The following is a 20,728-nucleotide window of genomic DNA, read 5'->3' as shown; positions in this document are numbered from 1 at the left end:
CCATTATCGATATTTTACCCTCAACCATAGGAAAACCCTAAATGAAATTCATGCTTACCCACAACCATGTCCGTTCTTGAAGAGGCAAAGGCTGCAATAACACTACCTCTTTCTTGCACTTAGTCTTGTATACTTTGCAGATATGACAATATAGATTATTAATCTATGATCGGGTGTTGCTTAATTGTATATTAAATGTTGAATTAATTTGGGTTCAGCTATCTCTTTATGTTTTCAAATATATTTTGAGGCTGAAAGTTCTAATTTACTTTAGGTCTGTAATGTTGCTTGTGAAAGGTCGTTGAAGTGATAAGAGATGACGAGACATATTATGTGGTTGCTCTTGAAATAAATTCCTATTGTTAAGGTCTATGGAGGCATCATCCATTCGAGGAGGCTACCTAGAGACCACACATGACTTGCGAGTCCAGTATCCATGTTTGACTTTTCAAGTATTTTTTGAGGATGAAATTCCTAGTAGTAATTGATGCATCAAGATTTTCTCCTTATGTCTACGTTCTTAGAGCTTGATTCGCTGGCTTGGCGTTGCATTCATGTCGATGGACCCAAACAAAGGTTGACCATCACGACCATGACCGGCCCTGTGATCATGATGAGTCAGTGACTGAAAACTATATTTTGTTTCTGCAATTTTAGCATGCATTTCCCCTCATAGTTACTCCAAAGAAACATACTAAAAGATCAAATGAAGGGGGAATCTATGTAATTGTTGGGTGTTGTTTGTAAATACTTTGAGGATGTTAGAAGGGTTGTTATTCTAATATTCAACCCAAAATATATGGTGTAATTCATCATTATTAGGCTTGTATTAGCTCTTGTTGATCTTACTTTTTGCTAAATTATTTTTAGCTACTAAGTGCTCAAATTTTTTCCATTTTTGGATCAAAAGTTACTTGAGCTGGATGGACCTAGAAATGGAGTCAATTTTTTCATTCCTTGTGTGGGTCCCACAGTATCATTCAGATCAGATTTTTTGTCAGGTTTCATTGTTGTGATTGGGTGTCAAATGAATGTATTGATGCCAGGATCACTATTTTGACAGTGTAGCATCATTTTGTGTATTCTGAGAAGGAAAAATCCAGACATAAGATATTTAGAGTGCTCATGTTCATGTTGCGATAACTTAATATTCTTAGACCTTGGTTGTTGGTTGTTCTAGCATGATGATTTACTATATGTTTGACTGGTTTTTAGCATGATTACTTATTATTTCTTTATTGAATTTATTTACTCTAATTTTTATCATTTTGGGTAATGTTTTTGTTGAGATTGATTACTGAGATGTTATGGTTGTTCTTATGAGTTGTAAATATGCTAGGTTGGCCTTAATATTGATATTTTCGAGCCTTACGCTAGGTTTGGCTAGTGAATTCCTTAGTGCATTTCTTAGATTTGACCTCAGTGGCCTTCGAGGCGTGATTTTGGGAATAAGTTGAGTAGATATGACCTTCCAAGCTAGGTTGTGTCCTTCCTGTAGCCGTATTAGTATGTGTTATTTGCTAGATGTAGGGACATGATTACCTAGCCTTGTTGAGGACCGCTCCTAGTTCAGCAGTTGACTTGACGTGAGATTCTTAGACAGACAATATAGTGGCATTATTATTTTGATTTTTAAGATTCCGGAATACGCTAAGATTTTGTAGGTATATCCAATATGAGATTTTGAGAGCTTCTAGGTCTCTCCATAGTCATCTGATGTTAGATTTTGGGATTAAATTTGTTTTGTAGCTATTTGATGTAAAATTTCGGAGGATGCTATACTTATTCAGGGGTTATTTCAATGTAATATTCATTATAGTTTTCTTAGGGCAATTCAATGTATAATTCCATGGTGGGATTGGGTTCTCTTATATCAATTTTTAGAGGATTCCAGGTTCCGTATGTATAGTTATTCCGATGTAAGATTCAAGAATATGCTAGATAATGTTTGGTTATTCTAATGTAAGATTCTCGTAGAAGCCTGTTTTCGGTGTGACTGACTCGATATAAGATTTTGAGAAGGCGTATGTGTCTTTTTCTGAGTTGTTCCTTGTAGTGTAGATCTTGCATACACTCATTGGTCTTAAGTGGATTCAAACATATTATGTTTTGCATGATTATTACTGATCTACCTTCGTTTGTGCCTTCTAGACTTATGAGGGTCCTATTAGGTTCAAGATAGTTTTATTGCTTTCATTATAATTCTTAGTATCTCTATTGTGATTCATATCATTATATGTCTTTACTACTGCCTATTACCATGTTATTAACTCGCTTATTATTGTGTTATTGCAATCATGATATCAGCCGACCTATGATGCCTATTGAGTACCCCTTATTTTGGTACTCATACTCCCACTTTGCATATTTTTCCCTAATGCAAATCCAAGTTCTAGTTGACCACATTGATTCTCGTGTTGTTGTAGCTAGTGTTTCATGGGTTAAGGGTGAGCTTGCTGGCATTCGTGGTTGACTCAAATCCTTTTGTACATTTATGACTAATTTTTTTGTATACCGAATAATGAGTTTTTTTTGTATGTGTGTAGTTATGCACTCGATCTTTTGAAGTATCTTTGTGCTAGCATCCACTAGGTTTTGGGATGAACCATATATTATATTTTTTCCTATTTTGGGGGTTGTATATATAACTTGGTCTTATTTCCATTATTTATTCTTTGGGCATCCCCAACCAAAACACTAAATTTGGTGTTAACATCAAATTTAGTGTAATCAGCTCCAACCCATTGCATGAAATTTTACACCAACAAAGAATTTTTTTTCTCTCTTCATTATTATATCATTATTTCTTATTTCATTTATATTTTCTTATTCATAAAACAAATTCTTTCTAAAACATTCACCATATATAATTCATAGTATTTTCTTTTATAATTGATTAATATAAATTATTTTGTACCATAATTTTTTAAGTAATATAAATTGCTAACAAATATTATACATCATACATAATAATAGATGATACAAATAAAAGTGAAATAATTAATGAAATACAATTAAATAAACACTACATAAAAATTATTTGAAATTTTTACACTAATATTCAACTTTGAAGATCATTGAGGTGCACCCATAAATGCTCTATTAATGCATTACGTAGTTCAAAATGACTTTCTTTGTCCTTTATTATTTTTATTTCAAGCTAAAAATTGGTTAAATTGATAATTTTCATCTGTTGTAATTTCTACTGTCGGAGTTGGACCTTACAACACATCTTGAATTGGTGCATTAAGATCAAGCTCATTCTCAATTATCATGTTGTGCATTATAATACATGAAGTTAACATATCATGCATATAACACTTGTTTCTCCGAAAACGTGACGGTCATGCAATAATTGCAAAACGAGATTGCAAAACTCCAAATACACGTTCAACATCTTTCGACATGATTCTTGTTTCATTGTATAATTGCAAAGAGGTGACAGTTATTTTTAAGTACATTATATTGTTTGTTTAAAATGTATATATTTGCATATTTAATTTTTTTATATAATTTATACTAGAATTAACATAAATTTAATTTTTTAAAAAAGTCATATTTAAAATTAATTTATAAAAATACCTAAAATTTATATCTAAAATTAATATTATAAAAATATTACTTAAAAAATAATTACATTTACAAGATATCTAATTAAAGCATATCATTTATATAACGTTTAATTAAAAGTTTGTATAATGAAATAATATTATAATATTAAAAAAGTGAATTGGTGTGGGTCGGAGCTCAAAACATCAAATTTTACACCAAATAAAGAATTTGGTGAAAATTTTGGTTTGGGTTTGAGATGGTCTTATATCTACTTTGTTATGCTATTTTCCATTTTCTTCCTCTCTCTTTGTCCTTTATCCTTGGGTTCTGGGCTAAGTGTTAGTTTTAGGGGTAGACCTAGAGGTAGTCAATGAGGTTCATCTCAACCTTTTCGGCAAAAAATATACATATATATAAGGTAATTTAAAGAATTTTTATGTCTATATATTGATTTTGAACCTCGTGAATGTAATTTTAGAGGTTGACTTAGTGGTTGAGCGGTTCAAAACTCACTTTGAGGTTCCAAGTTGAAATCATAGGCATTGCATTTTGATTTTTGACCCAAATAAGTCGTTATTAAAATCAATTCACTAGAATAATACACTAGTTTGAAATTTTACTTAAATAGTATAAATTTAGTTCTCAGTAACGTTTTATGTTATATTTTACACAACAAAAATTCAATGACCAAAAGACAAAAACCTGACATTGTCAGTGACATTTTAATGAAGTGAATTATGATCAAGGTTGAAAATGTAACTTCGCGCTAACAAAATCTACCTAGAATGATATCAAGAAATTAAATACTTCAAGAAACATCTTTTGTTATGGTTATTACCATTAACTTATTTTGTTATTACTACTTCACTTTCTTTTCTTTTGTGTGTTATCGTTATATATATTCATTACTCTATTTTACTATTACTTTAATTTAATTCTTAATTTTTTTTCTATTAATTATTTTTATAAAAATGTCTACTTTAATTAAAAATTCATTATGAATTAATTATTTTCACCTTTAATTTGGCTCGAATTAATATACTTGAAAAGAAACAAGTGTGATATAAATGAATGATATATATTAGATTGAAATTAAAGAAAAAGATGTTAAATAGTAATTTTACAAATAAAAATTAATAGGATGATATATTTGCATTTTAGACAACCAAGAATAAAAATGTAATTTGATTATAACATAAATCTATTTAAAGAAAGATAGTAAGAAAAATAAATAATTCTAGAAACATCTTTCTATATATGAAGTGAATGATGATCAAAGGTAAAAATATAACTTCACGCAACCAAAAATCTGCCAAGTATGATGACAAGAAAACTAATTAGTTCTAGAAATATCTTTAGTTATTGTTGTTACTATCAACTCATTTTGTTATTACTTCCCTTTCTTATATGTTATTGTTATATCCACTCATTACACTATTTTACTATTACTTTATTTTAATTTTAAAGATTTTTTCCCATTTACCAAGAACGTAGGGCTAGTCTCACCTTTAAGTTCCACAACCCGATGTTATATCATTCATAACACTTCGATAGGATCATTCCATTTAGACCTTAGTTTTTCGGGGAATAACCTAAGTCCAGAGTTAAAGAGTAGTACATTCTCTCCCAAAGTGAAATTTCGAGTAACTATGTACTTGTCATTCAACCTCTTCGTCTTTTCTTTGTAAACCTTGGCATTCTCATACGCGTGGATCCTAAACTCTTCAAGTTCATGTAGTTGACTCATTCTCTTTCTATAGGGTAGCTCAGGGTCCACATTTAATCTCTTAATAGTCCAATAGGCTTGGTGTTCTTATTTCGCCGGAAGATGACATGCTTTCCCAAATACCATGTGATAGGAAGAAGTCCCTATTGTGTCTTATACGCAGTCCTATATTACCATAACACATCTTCAAGCTTCTATGACCAGTCTTTCCTCTGCGCATTCACCATTTTCTTCAAAATTTACTTCACCTATATATTTGAAATCTGGCCACTCGTTTCAGGATGGTAAGTAGTAGCAACATTATGACGTATACCATACTTAGAAAGAAGGTTCTTAACAAGATAATTAATGAAATTCTTACCTCCATCACTTATGATTTCCCTTGGAGTGCCAAAGCGAGTGAAAATGTTCTTCTTCATGAACTTGATCACCACCCTTGAGTCATTGGAAGGAAGAGCGACAACCTAAACCCACTTACTCACATAATTTACAACCAAAAGAATGTATTAGTTTCCACTAGATGGTGGGAAGGGGCCCATGAAGTCAATACCCCACACATCAAAGATATCTACCTCCAAAATGTTGTTTAGTGGAATCTCATGTCTTCTTGAAATAGTATTCAACCTTTGCCATTTGTCACAACCTTTCACAATAGCAATAGAATCTTTATATAGCAAGGGCCAAATAAAAAACAAATCGTAGTACCTTTTGAGAAGTGCGCTCTCCTCCGTTTTGACATTCATATGGCCTATCATGACAATTTTTGAGCACTTTGTGAACCTCAGACTCTGGAATTGTTACGACCACAAAATGAACTGGGATAAACTAGAGGCTCACATGTGTTTTAAGAGTTAAAAGCTTATTTATAAGGTGTTTCACAACTTTTAATTGTTGGTTTGAGGTCAAACATCAAAGGATGACTAAGACATCTAGAAACTAGTCTTTTGCGTACTTGTGTTCCTTTGTATGTTTGCGTTGTTTTGAAGTTTTCTTTGGAGTCTAAAATGATAGGAGGGTAACCTAGAATCTATATGGTCATGTTTAGGGTAAAAAAGTTTGAGTATGACCCCCTAAGGACCACACTAAGGATCCTTAAGGAGTACCCAAAGGTTTGCCAAGAGGCTGCCAAAACAGTCTCATTGACGACCTCATTTGACGCCGCTACACAACCAATTGACGCCCCATAAAAAGGGGGCGTGTCTCCACACTTAGATGTTGGATCTTATCCCCCAAATGAGGGAGCCTTTGACCAAAATGAAGGAACATTAGGACGAGCTGTCATCCAGTTGACGCCGTCAATGGTGGACGTCGAATGGCACCTGTAAAATAGCAATGTCTCGTCCAACCTAAGTTGTCACATCCAGAGAGCACCCCCTAGACGTAACCGGCGTCCTCGTCCTCGGAGAGGACTAAGACTAGCCTATTAAGACTCATCATTACATTCATAGGTTAAAAATGCAGAAAATTAAAACTTTTCATCTACATCTACATCTACATCATCAAGTTTACATAGGCCTCTCGCTTACACATCATATATATACATAGGCAGTTTATTTAGACTCCTCACATAGGAAGCTTACATAGGATTCTACGTTTATTTCACATATACAATATACACAATAGTATTAATAGGGATGTATCATATAAAACAATCTAAACGGAATAGAACAGTTTGGGCATAGCCCTTGCACAAATGTACAATTGCCACTTAGGGCTTACAACACTGTCTTTGAACAATAAGAGTGAAACGAATGTCCATGGACTATAACAAGTAACATAGGTAGAGTGAGAAAGGCATCATCCTAGGATCCTGAGGACATACCCATACTTGGAGAAATGATTCAAGATTTCTTTGCAAATTGTCCATGGACCCTTCAACGAGCGGAACCTAAAATGTTGGGGGAAAAGGGAGAAATATGAGTTAGCACATCACTTGTACTAAGTATGGAAACATATGCACACATAAACTTAGAAATCATGATAAAGGGGACATTTTAATCAAAAACTTTATAAGTTACTTTGAAAAGCCTTATGCAGAACCAAGAACCCATATAAGCCAATAATCACATAACCCTTAAGTCATGACCATGTACACACAAGACCAACATCATCAAGTATAGTCAAGTCAACATGTATAATAAATATTAAAGTACATAACCAAAAAGACTCTAACATCATGTTATAACAACAAAGTATGTATAAGATTTTATAATATTATAACATAAGCAAGACCCTTACTCATAACCAACCATTTAGCCTACATGTGCAATGACCAAGTGAATTCCCACAACCTCACTCAACCAAGTAAACCAAATAAAGGATCACAAGTAATGCCTAAGTCAACACAACATAGCATCAATAGTAGTCATCATCATATTTAGGAAATATAGACAAATAGCATGTTCATAAGTGAGACTAACATCATATAGGATCATCAATATGTAAAGTCAACATATGCCTAACATTTACTTTGTAAGAACATAAGAACAAACATCTAGGAGTTTCCTCAAGGTTAACAAGTGCAATTAATAGGTAGAGTCACATACCCCTACCTATACCAAGTCAAACCCCTTAAGTCAAAGTAGTTAGTGTTCACATTATTACTTTATGTTACTTTTGGGAACACTTGCCTTAATCGATTATAAGACCCCGAAAACATGTGTCTAAAAATGTTTAAAATAGGTTAATTAAGAGTTTTATAGTATGTATACTTGATTTGAGTTAATTTGGAAGTTAAACGTCAAGGGACGACCAAGCCGTTCGACGACTAGTCACCAAAGGGACTTAGGTATTTTTATATGCTTATGACTGTGTCATGGGCTCATGAGGTTCGTATATGAGTTATAATTATGTTTATAGTAAGTGTGTTAAGTTTCATGAAATTTGGAAATCAAACATTCAAGAACGTTCAAGAGGTTTGAAAGTTAGCCTTTTAGACGTGCTAGTGCGTCCTTGTATGTTGGCCTTGTTTTCATCTATTGTTTGGAGTGGAAAGTCAGAGTAGTTGACCCTAGTACTTTAATAGACATTTTAAGGGTCAAAAAGACCGGGTTTGACTCCCTGGGGACCTTTCCCTCGCGAAGCACGCCTAGCAAGCACCTCACTGCCTCATATATTATTTGGGCCAGAATGGGAAGGCTGCTCCACGATGCGCAGCCCACTCCCAGATAATGTTGCGTCGTTTTAAGTAAATTTTGACAAGTCTAAAAGTTCCAATAATCATGGTGGTGTTTTGGTTACTTAAAGGAACGACTATAAATTGATTTTATGACTCATTTAACCCCTTTTCCCAGCCAAAAACCCAACACCCAATAAGAAAATCAAAAATACCAAATCACTCTTCTTCTCGAAAATTCTCTCAAACCTCCATAGGAGGGAAAACTAAAGTTCAATATATGGGATGTATTTTCATTGTTTCTTCTTCAATTTCTTATGGGCTTATCATATATAAAGGTGTGATCGTTCATCCTTAGTTATCCATTCATATAAGGAGTTAATCAAGTATTTTCAAAATGACTCAAAGACCAAAATTCCCAATTTCCAATCTAGCCATGGATTCTTTCTCAAATTAATTTCAAAAGCATGTTTAAGATAAATTGAGGATTATCTTTTATTTTAAAAATGAATTTCAATCTAATTGCATGATGAACCCATGTTCTCTCTAATTCTCAAAATTAGTGTATGTTATGGGCATTGTGATCTTAACTTTGTATTGATTGAATTATGATTCTAGCAAGTTGAATTTCTTATATCAAATGTCTAAATTTTATATTGATGGTGCATTGTTGATGAGTGAACCATGTGGATCAAGGTTTGATGGTTTGAATGAGGTTAGGCTATAATTCTACTATCATGTCTAGATTGCTAATGTAGCTTCAATATGATCTCTATTTTATTGTAAATTGAAGTATGATTTCGTTTATGCAATGGTTCCTATAGCTACTGTTTTTTACATGTATTTATGTTGTATTATGGTAATTGATCATGATGATCAAAGCTTGTAGGAAATTGTAAGTTTTCCCTATTCTCTCTACTCTTCTTATAGAATTGCTAGTTGATGTAGCCTTGTATGGCATTTTGTGGTATGGTCAACTTATGGTGGTGGTGTTTACCTTATTGTAACACTATTATGTGTTGTGATCATGGACTTGAAGGCAATTGTATCTTGAAAAATGTGTTTATGATCACACAATGTGAAGTATTAGGGCTAATCTCCAATGCTACTTTATGATCTAGGTTATATTGATGATGCTTCCTCTACATCCAAACGGCTATGTTAGGGATAGGTATGGTCTACATGTTAATGTTTGAATACTCTTGTGTAGTAATGATCCCTACCTATTTACCCCTATATGAATATGTTGTCTTGAGTATGATTAGAATTCCTAGGTGTAAATGATGAATATGTCTTACCTCATATGCTATGATTGTTGATGTGTGGTATATAGTTCCTATTACACTATATATGAGTTGTCTATGTTTTAAGGGACTTAAATGTGTATTGTGATATTTTTAAGGTGGCTGCCTTAATGTTAGGATCGTTGCCTTTATGTAAACATGTGACCCAATGTACACACATACACCTCAAGCATGCTTATCAAGTAGTATAAGTTCATGGTGTCTAATGAAAGGATAATTTTCATATGCACTAATGTCTACTACTATGCATGAAAATAATTCTCATATGCACTGAATGTCTACTACTATGCATAAAAAAGTATATGTTCATCAAGAATGTTATGTATTCGTTTACTAGGATGACTTGACAGGTGTACTAGTATAGACAAGGGTATGGGACCTTGACTATGTATGGAACATGTGTGCCTTGATAGGATAGTTCGTAGGCTTGGTTTTCTATGAATATGAATATGAATGTATGGTTTAGTGATGAACATGTCTTATATGCATGAATAAAGTAAAGTAAGAATATGTGTGGCCTAAAGGTGTTATGTGAAAGGATTTCTCATATATATGTATACACACCTACATGTGTGATGATCTAGTCAATAGAGGGGCTCTTGGAAGGTGTTCCCAAGAGTATCTTAAAAATACATAGGTGCTTGAATATGCTATTATCATATGAGGAGTCAATATCCTAAGCCTATGTTTTATGAAATAATGTAATAAAGGCTTTTCAATAAAGGGAACTTAGCATAGCACCGAGTGAACTTGAAAATGAGAGGTGTTGGCTTCTCTTGGCGGAAGGTTCACCAGTGGTTTCTCATAAGGTGTTGACTTCCCTGGAAGGAACATTGACCTATGGTTCCACATGAGGAGTTCACTTTCCTTGAGTAAGATTCACGCATGGTTTCTCATGATATGAGGCTCCAATGCTAATGAGAATGTATAGGGTTATGTATATATCTTAGTTCCATAAACTATGCTTGCCACATAGGATCTAGCAAGTAATATCACCTAAGATGTTAGTTTAAGATTAATGCTCTAATTTGGTTAAGTAGGGCGCATATTCTTGGTGTGAGGTTCTACAACACCAAATTCCATGTTTATCACCCATGGTCGGTTAAGGCTATAGTTTCCCTAAAGCAAAATGGACAATGGAAGTAAAGTACAGGACCCTAACTAGGATAACCTAAGGGAAGTTCTTTAGTGTAGGTGGGGGTATGAGACTTCACCTATGCATTGCACAAGTAGCTCTTGAAGGAGTTCTAGGAAGGTGTTCTAATTTATATGATTATGTCCATGCCCCTTATGAATGACATTGTAGTGTTGTATACTTGTTGTGATGATATGCATGGTATTAGTCTATATGATATGTACTTACCTTATATGCATAGTATGGGTCTTATAGACTATATGATGAAGTCTTTCTTGTCATGAAGGAGGTTGTCTATGCTTATCTTGTTGGTATATGAAGGGAATGTTAAGGATTGTAGCTCTTTGTATAGTTTCTTAGTATGTGTGAGGTTATGGGACTTCACATGTACATTGCACAAGTAGACTTAAGAAAGGGATTATGAGTAGGGTTCTATGTGGTTCTTATGAGGTGAAGTCCATGTATGTTAATGTGACTATTGCCTTGCTTTGATTATGTTTGAAGTCTTGATTTGTATATGGTCTTGTAATGAGTCCTTCTATTCGGTCCTTAATGTATGTTGGGTCAAATGTGAGTTATGTATCTTATTGTATGAAATACTTCCATGAATGCATGCGTTGGGTTAATAAAGGTTGTATGCATGATTCCCTAGTGGACTTAAAGTGATGGTTGAGTGTGGATAGTGTTATCGGACATTGTCTCTACATTGCACCAAGAATCACTAGTGGGTTACTTGGGAAGATAAAGAGTTAAAAGTAAAAGGACGGAGTTCACTATAAAATGAAATAAGTTCACTGTAATTGTAAAGGTGCTTACTATAATGTGGTGACTTATATACCTTAAATGCAATGAGTGGTTTTACATGATGCGTGACCATCGAATATGCCTATATGAAGTATGTAAATTGTATGATGCTTATTATATCAAAGTTTTATGAGATTTTCACGAAAAGGAATAATGCATGGTTCCAAAGTAAAATATCCCTTTTAAATGCATGTTTTTGCATGGTTTCCATACTTAGTGCATTCTTGAACCAACACCATTGTCCTCTACCTTTTTAGATAAAGTGTAGGTTATATATGCCTAAAGGATGTCAATGCGTTGAAGAGCTTGATGGATGTTTCTCAAGCTCAAGGAAAAAAGTCCTTAAGATTCAAGGACTGCCTATGTCAAAGTTCTTAGTTAAAGTGATGTAATAGTTTAGTTAATATTTTATGTTGTGAAGGTCCGTGACCCTATTCTAATCTATTCTATGATGTTGAGTCTATGATGGCAAATGAGACTTAGAGTCTAACTATGTATTATGACTTCTATTTTTATATAATGGAAGTGATGTTTCTAGCATATGTTGTGCTATGAAAAGTTTTAAATTATCCCCTAAATTTACTATGAGAATGCGATGAATGATAACTATGGTCTTGTATAAGACCTCCGAGATGCCAAGTACGCCATGTTACTTCTAGGGGGTGCTCCCTGGATGTGACAAACATGGTATCAGAGCATGAGGTTATAAAAGTGGTTTTAGGTTTTAAAGTTCTCATATTGATACATCTAGTAGAGTCTCGTATCATTGGTGGTGAGTCGCGACACATCAAATGATGTGGGAGGCTATAGGACAAGAGAGTTTCCCTTCTTTATCATTCTTATTTCGTTCCATAGAAGTTAAATCCATAAGATCTCTCTCTTATGTTTTCTTGTCTGGTCTTTTAGATGTGATTGCTTGGATGAGATGGTATGTCTATGCTTGAGGGAGAAAAGGTGAGTTTTGATGCTCATTTTGGTTTATGGCTTGATGAGATGTGTGAAGGTGAATCTTTGATTATATGTTGATGTGTTGCAATTTATGGCTATATATTATGTGAAATGACATGTTATGTGAATATTTATGTTATGATATGATTTTAACTTAATTAAGAATTAGTATGGTTAAATTGATCTTCCTTTTTTGAATGGCATGTTGCTAAATTGTTTTGCATGATGGTAGTCTAAAAATATGTTTTAGGTTTGAAATGCCTTTAAGAAGTGTGGAAAATGGATAAAAATGCATGTTTCCCTAATATGTTTAACTTTTTTATGTTGCCTTGTTATGTGTGTAAATGCTTCATGGTTGCTTTGTATGGGTTGGAATGACCAAGAAGTTACCTTACTCTAGTATTCAAAGAAAGGAAAGAGGCCTTATGGCTAAGTCTCCTTTATTGATTCCCCTAATGTTGTATGACCCTTGGTGTCTATGTTATAGTTGAGACCTTATGTGGTTGGGTAGTATGACCTAACTTGTGTGTTATGGATTTCCCTTGGGTGTCAGGCCTAGAGGGATGTCTATGATTTAGTTAGTAGACTCCTTGATGTGAGATCAGGAGTGAAAAGCCTCAATGATGTTAAACCTTCTTGAGTGAAGAGTATGAAAGGTTAATTTTGACTTGCCTTGACCTTGGTGTTTAAGAGGATGAGGTGATTAAGCATACCCCAAGTTGGGGATAGAGTGCCTAGATAGTAGGATTTTATGTGCCTTTTGAGTCACTATGCTAAGTTACTGTAAATTCCTTTTAGGTTGGTACTCACTTTTAAGTGATGATGATGAAGGTTGATAAGCAAAGATCCTCTTGAGGTGAGTTAAGTTGCTCTTAATTGGGTTTACCCTAAGTTGGGGATAGTGATGAAGTAGTAAGGTTGTATATATGTCTACCTTGTCATTCTATCCTTACATGAGCTTGAATCTAATGAATGCTTAGTAAGCTTATTCATGGTAGGAGCCTGACATAAAGTATGAATCGCATGAACTTCATATGTTTGGTATGTATTGATTGACACTACCTTAATTATATTTTGAATATTCCAAAGTACTTGAAAAAGAATTTGATCAAATACATGTTTTATCATGTTGATTAGGCATGTTAATATGCTAGTTGTGCATTTGACTTCATTTGATAAGATAGAAACATGGTTTTAGTCACTTGTGATGTGTAATGTTTATCCTTAAAATGAAAACAAAATGAGCCTCTTTAAGGTGAAGAATGTTGAGTTTCTTGAAAATTGTGTGGCTTTTATGTTTTGGAAAGCATGATTGTAGGTTCACTCTTGATAGGTGAAGGCATGATTATCTTATGTCCTTGTGTGTGCCAATAAATTGTGAGACTTTTCCCAAGTTGATGCATGTTTATGAGAGATAGTGTTATTGTGAAATGGCTTCCTATTGTGGTGATTTGTGTGGAGTGACTTACCATTTTGACTTCACTAGAAAGTTTGAGCATGCTATGGTTAAAAGTTGAGAAAATCTCATGTTACTATAAAATTGGCCTTTGTGCATTTGCTTGAGTATGAACTCATGAGACATGTAAGTATGCGAGGAGAAGGACATTCGTCCTTAAACATAACTAAACATGGTAAGGTTGAGTATGACTTTTATGGAATTATGACTAAATGATAAGAATCCTAGTTGATTTACTTGACTCAAGTTTATGTTCATTGAAGTATGATTGCTTAATTAATTCTTGAGTGATGTTGAACTTGCTTATGTGTGACAAAAAGGTGATTGCATAATGACATCCTAATAAAATGAAATGTAAAAAACCATGATATGATTACGAGAAGGATGTTCCTCCTATGAGCATGACATGAACCTACATTGGTGTTGCATTGAGTGCTAAATGACTTGAAGTTGTGTTCCTTGTAAATTTGGTGCATTGATTTCTATGTGACTATGTTTTGAAAGTTGTGAGCTGCTCTATGGTTCATTGAGACCTTGAGGTGTTTGAGATGTTCCAAGTGTCATTCGAGGACGAATGTTCCCAAGTGGGTGATATTGAAGACCCCAAAAAATATATTAAGGTGCCTAGAGCATCACATGTGTCTAAAAAGGTTAAAAATTGGTTCATTAAGTGTTTTATAGTATGTATAGTTGATTTGAGGTGATTTGGAAGTCAAATATCAAGGGACGACCAAGACATTTGACGACTAGTCACCAAAAGGCCTTAAGTGTTTTATATGATTATGAGTGTGTAATTGTCTCATGAGATCCTTATATGAGTTATAATTATGTTAATAGGGAGTGTGTTAAGTTTCATGAAGTTTGGAGGTCAAACATTCAAGAACGTCCAAGAGGTTCGAAAGTTAGCCTTTTAGACGTGCTACTGTGTCCTTTTATGTTGTCCTTGTTTTTATGTGTTTTTTGGATTGTAAAGTCAGTGTATTTTACCCTAGTACCTTAATAGACATGTTGAGGGTCAAAACGTCCGGGTACGACTCCCTGGGGACCATCCGAAGGGCCCCAAGGAGGACCCAAACATTGGACAAGAGGTTGCCCAAGGTAGCGAGCAGGTCCGGGAATTGGACCATGCCCTTGAGACGCGCGCCTAGAACGCAACCTCACTGCCTCAAATTTCATTTTGGGCAGAATGGGGAGGCTGCTCCGCGACGCGTAGTCCACACTCAGATCCTGTTGCGTCGTTTTAAGTCTATTTTGACATGTCTAGAAGTCCCAATAAGCATGGGGATGTTATGGTAACTTAAAGTGACGGTTATAAACTGATTTTATGACTTATTTAACCCCTTTTACAAGACAAAACCCCAACACCCAATAAGAAAATCAAAAATCCCGAATCACTCTTCTCCAAAATTCACTCAAACCTACATTGGAGGGAAAACTCAAGTTCAAGCTATGAGCTGGATTTTCATTGTTTCTTCTTAAATTTGTTGTGGGCTTCTCATATAGAAAGGTATGGTGATCCTTCTTCCTTATTTATCCATTAATCTAAGGAGTCAATTAAAGATTTCAAATACGATTGAAAGACCAAAATTCCCAATTTCCAATCTAGCCATGGGTTCTTTCTCAAATTGATTTCCAAAGCATGCTTATGATAAATTGATGATTATATACTGTATTAAAGATGAATTTAAATCCAATTGCATGATGAACCCATGTTCTCTCCAATTCTCAAATTAGCCTATGTTATGGGCATTGTGATCTTTACTTTGTATTGATTGAATTATGATTCAGCATTTTGAATTTCTTATATGTAATGTCTAAATTGTATAATCATGGTGAATTGTTGATGAGTGATACATGTGTATCATGGTTTGATGGTTTAAATGAGATTAGGCTATAATTCTCTTATCATCTCTAGATTGCTAATGTAGCTTCAGTATGATCTCGATAATATTGTAAATTCAAGTATGATTTCGTTTATGCAATGGTTCCTATAGCTACTGTTTTATGCAATTAATTATGTTGAATTATGGGAATTAATCATGATGATAAAAGCTTGGAGGAAAATGTAAGATTGCCCTATTCTCTCAACTCTTCTTATAGAATTGCTAGTTAATGTAGTCTTGGATGGCATTGTGTGGTATGGTCCACTTATGGTGGCGGTGTTTACCTTATTGTTATGCTATTATGTGTTGTGATCATGGCCTTGAAGGCAATTGCATCTTGAAAATGTGGTTATGATGATTACACAATGTGAAGTATTAGGCCTAGTCTCTAATGCTAGTTTATGATCTAGGTTATATTGATGATGCTTCCTCTACATCCAACGACTATGTTAGTGCTAGGTATGGTATACATGTTAATGTTTGAATACTCTTTTGTAGTATGATCCCTACCTATGTACCCCAATATGAATATGTTCTCTTGTGTATGATTAGGAGTCTTGGTGTAAATGATGAATATGTCTTACCTCCTATGCTATGATTGTTTCTATATATGAGTTTTCTATGTTAAGGGACATAAATGTGTATTGTGATATTTTTAAGGTGGCTGCCTTAATGTTAGTATCGTTTCCATTATGTGAACATGTGACACAATGTACACATAGACACCTCATGCTTGCTTATCAAGTAGTATAGGTTCATGCTGTCTAATGAAAGGATAATTCTCATATGCACTAATGCCTACTACTATGCATGTAAATTATATGTTCATGATGTACGTTATGTATTCCTTAACTAGGATGACTTGACAGGTGTACTAGTGTGGGCAAGGGTATGTGACCTTGACTATGTATAGCACAAGTGTGACTTGATAGGATAGTTCCTAGGTTTTTTATCTGTGTATATGAATATGAATGTATGGTTAAGTGATGAACATGTGTTATATTCATGAATAAAGTAAAGTATGAATATGTGTGGCCTAAAGGTGTTATGTGAAAGGATTTCTCACATATATGTATACACACCCACATGTTTGATGATCTAGTCAATAGAGGGGCTCGTGTAAGTTGTTCCCAAGAGTATCCTAAAACAAGATATATGATTGAATATGCTATAAGCATATGAGGAGTCAATATGCGAAGACTATATTTTATTAAATAATGTTATAGAGGCTTTTCAATAAAGGGAACTTAGCTTAGCATCGAGTGAACTTGACAATAAGAGGTGTTGGCTTCCCGTGGAGGAATATTCACCATTGGTTTCGCATAAGGTGTTGACTTCCCTTGGAGGAACATTCACCTATGGTTCCAAATGAGGTGATGACTTTCCTTGAGAAAGGTTCACGTATGGTTTCTAATGAGATGAGGCTCCAATGCTAATGAGCATGTAGATGTTTATGCATATCTCTTAGTTCCATAAACTATGCTTGCCACATAGAATCTAGCAAGTGATATCACCTAAGATTCTAGTTTAAGGTTAATGTTCTACTTTGGCTAGTAGGGCGTCTCTTCTTGGTGTGAGGTTCTACAACACCAAATTCCATGTTTAGCACCCATGGTCTTAGTGCCGGTTAAGGCTATTGTTTCCCTAATGTAAAATGGACAATGGTAGTAAAGTAAAGGACCCTAACTAGGATAACCTAAGGGAAGTTGCTTAGTGTAGGTGGGTGTATGGAACTTCACCTGTGCATTTCACAAGTAGCTCTCAAAGGGAGTTCTAGGAAGGTGTTCTAATATATATGATTATGTTTATGTTCCTAATGCATGACATTGTAGTGTTGTCTACTTGTTGTGATGATATGCATGGTATTAGTCTATATGATGTGTCCTTACCTTATATGCATAGTATGGGTCTTATTGACTATATGATGAAGTATTGTTTGACATGAAAGAGGTTGTCTGTTCTTGTCTTGTTGGTGTAAGAAGGGCATATTAAGGCTTGTAGTCTCTTTGTAGGTTTATTTAGTATGTGTGAGGTTATGGGACTTCACATGTGCATTTCACAAGTAGACTTAGGAAGGGATTATGAGTAGGGTTCTATGTGGTTCTTATGAGGTGAAGTCCAAGTATGTTAATGTGACTATTGCCTTGCTATGATTATGTTTGAAGTCTTTATTTGTATATGGTCTTGTAATGAGACATTCTATGTGGTCCTTAATGTATGTTGGGTTAAATATGAGTATTTATCTTATTGTATGAAATACTTTTATGAATGCATGTGTTGGGTTAATGAAGGTTGTATGCATGATTCCCTAGAGGCCTTAAACTGATGGTTGAGTGTGGATAGTGTTATGGGACATTGTCTATACATTGAACCAAGCATCACTAGAAGGTTACTTGGGAAGATAAAGACTTAAAGTCAAAAGGAAGGAGTTCACTATAAAATGAAATAAGTTCACTGTAATTGTAAAGGTGCTGATTGTAAAATGGTGACTTATATGCCTTGAAAGCAACGAGTGGTTTTATATGTTGTCTAGCCATCAAATATGCCTATATGAAGTATGTAAATTGTATAATGCTTATTATATCAAAGTTTTGTGAGATTTTCACGATTAGGCGGTTTCAAAGTAAAATGTCCCTTTTAAATGCATGTTTTTGCATGGTTGCCATACTTAGTGCATTCTTGTACTAACTCCATTCTTCTTTACCTTTTTACATAAAATGAATATTATGGATGCTTAATGGATGTCTATGTGGTGAAGAGCTTGATAGATGTTTCTTAAGCTGAAGGAAAGGAGTCCTTAAGATTCATGGACTGCCTATGTCAGAGATCTTAGTGAAAGTGATGTAATAGCTTAGTTAATATTTTATGTGGTGAAGGGATGTGTCCCTATTCTAATCTATTCTATGATGTTGAGTCTAAGATGACAAATGCGACTTAGATTCTAACTATGTGTTATGACTTATATTTTTATATAATGGAAGTGATGTTTCTAGCATATGATGTGCTATGAAAAGTTTTAAATTTTCTGCTAAATTTACTATGACAATACGATGAATGCTAACTATGGGCTTGTATAAGACCTCTGAGAGGTCAAGTACGCCATGTTACTTCTAGGGGGTGCTCCCCGATGTGACACCGACATAGACTACAGAAGCTGATTGTGGAATCCAGTGTCATGAAAAACCTACATAAAAGAAGGTGGTCTACTTGCTAAAGTAGAGCCAAACATGAACATAGCATCTAGGTAGACCCACTAGCTAGTATTCCTATGGAAGCAATATAGTTCTAGAACTAGGAGACATAGTTGAGACCCTCTTTATTCCTTTGGCATTGTAGCCTCTATCTCATGAGTGTATAGTTAACCTATCTTCCCTACTTGGGAAGGGACACTTTTCAATACTAGTTCACTTGGTGCTAAGCTAGAGTCCTTTTAAAATGTATTTCTTTAACAATCATAACTTAGTTTAGGTCATAGGGGACTACCCCTTGTGTAGTCATAGTCATTATATCAATAGGAATTGCATGAGAATTCACTTTCAATGTAACCCTCATATGTGAGATTAACACATTAAAATCATCTTATCATAAAAAGGCACATAGGCAATTCATAACCAACCTGATATCATTACATCTTAGTTATAATCTCACAAGTCACATAATCAAGACATTTAAATTGAATCATCATACAAACACAACTTAATCTAGTCACAAGATACATTTTAATTGAACTTCATCACCAAGTACAATCCACATAATTGAAGTAAAGGTTTGAGATCACAAAGACTTGCCCAATAGTGGAGTGGCTTTGTCAGCAACAACTGATAGTTTTGCTAGTGCTAGGGACCAAAATCTTGTTCATGGAATGGTTCTCTATTATGAAATTATTTCGGATATCATTGAGATTGATTATTGGGGTTGCTTTAGTGTTGTACTTTTTAAATGAAATTGGTTTCAAAATGAAGTCGATTAATTTTGATTGACTCGGGTATATTTAAACGAAAAATGTAGTACAAATGATACTTTTGTACTAGCATCTCAAATGCATCAAGTTTTTTATGCGGAAGACCCAGTTGAAAAAAATGTTTACTATGCAAGAAACAAAATCCCAGTAGATTTGTGTGATTTGGAGGAAGATAATTGTCCTAATATTGAAGAAACATTTTTGGAGGGAGCCTAATGATGATATTGGTTCATCAAAAAGATTATTTGATGCAGATGTTAGATGGTCGAGAGAAGATCTTCCTGCTGATATCATCGATGCCCCTTCCACTACACAATATTCATAAGATGAAGCTATGAAAACATCGGAAGAGGAGGATGACTTTGATGATACTGATTGGGATTTGATGGATGTTGATGATTAACTAAGATCTTGTGAACTTGTTCAAATACATTATATTTTTGGTTTTTTTTAGTAAGTAATGAATATGCTTTTGAGTTTCATCATATAAATTATGAATGTTTAGTGGACTGTATTTCCTATCTCTTCTTTTTATTTCTATGTGTTTCTTTTTAATTTTACCTAAAAATTACTGCAACTTTAATGATATACATGTGCTAAAAATTGTTGGATACGTTATAAATTTATTTTTGGTCCTTCAATTCTTGTTTTGGGATTATTACTTTTGTTAAGTCTTTTTTCTCTCTTATTCATTTTCATTATTCTTCTTTGTGCAGTCTCTGAGCAATTTTCAACATAACAGTGAACCAGCAAAGTACGATGTTCTTATCTCTTTATTGAGATCCAAAACCCCAGGTTTTATCTCTTTTTTATGATTCTTTGAATATTTCTTTGCTTATACTTT

Source organism: Solanum pennellii, chromosome 2, assembly GCF_001406875.1.
Source record: "Solanum pennellii chromosome 2, SPENNV200".
NCBI classification, from domain to species: Eukaryota; Viridiplantae; Streptophyta; class Magnoliopsida; order Solanales; family Solanaceae; genus Solanum; species Solanum pennellii.
The sequence above is the reverse complement of the archived record's forward strand: the minus strand, read 5'-3'. Positions refer to the sequence as shown.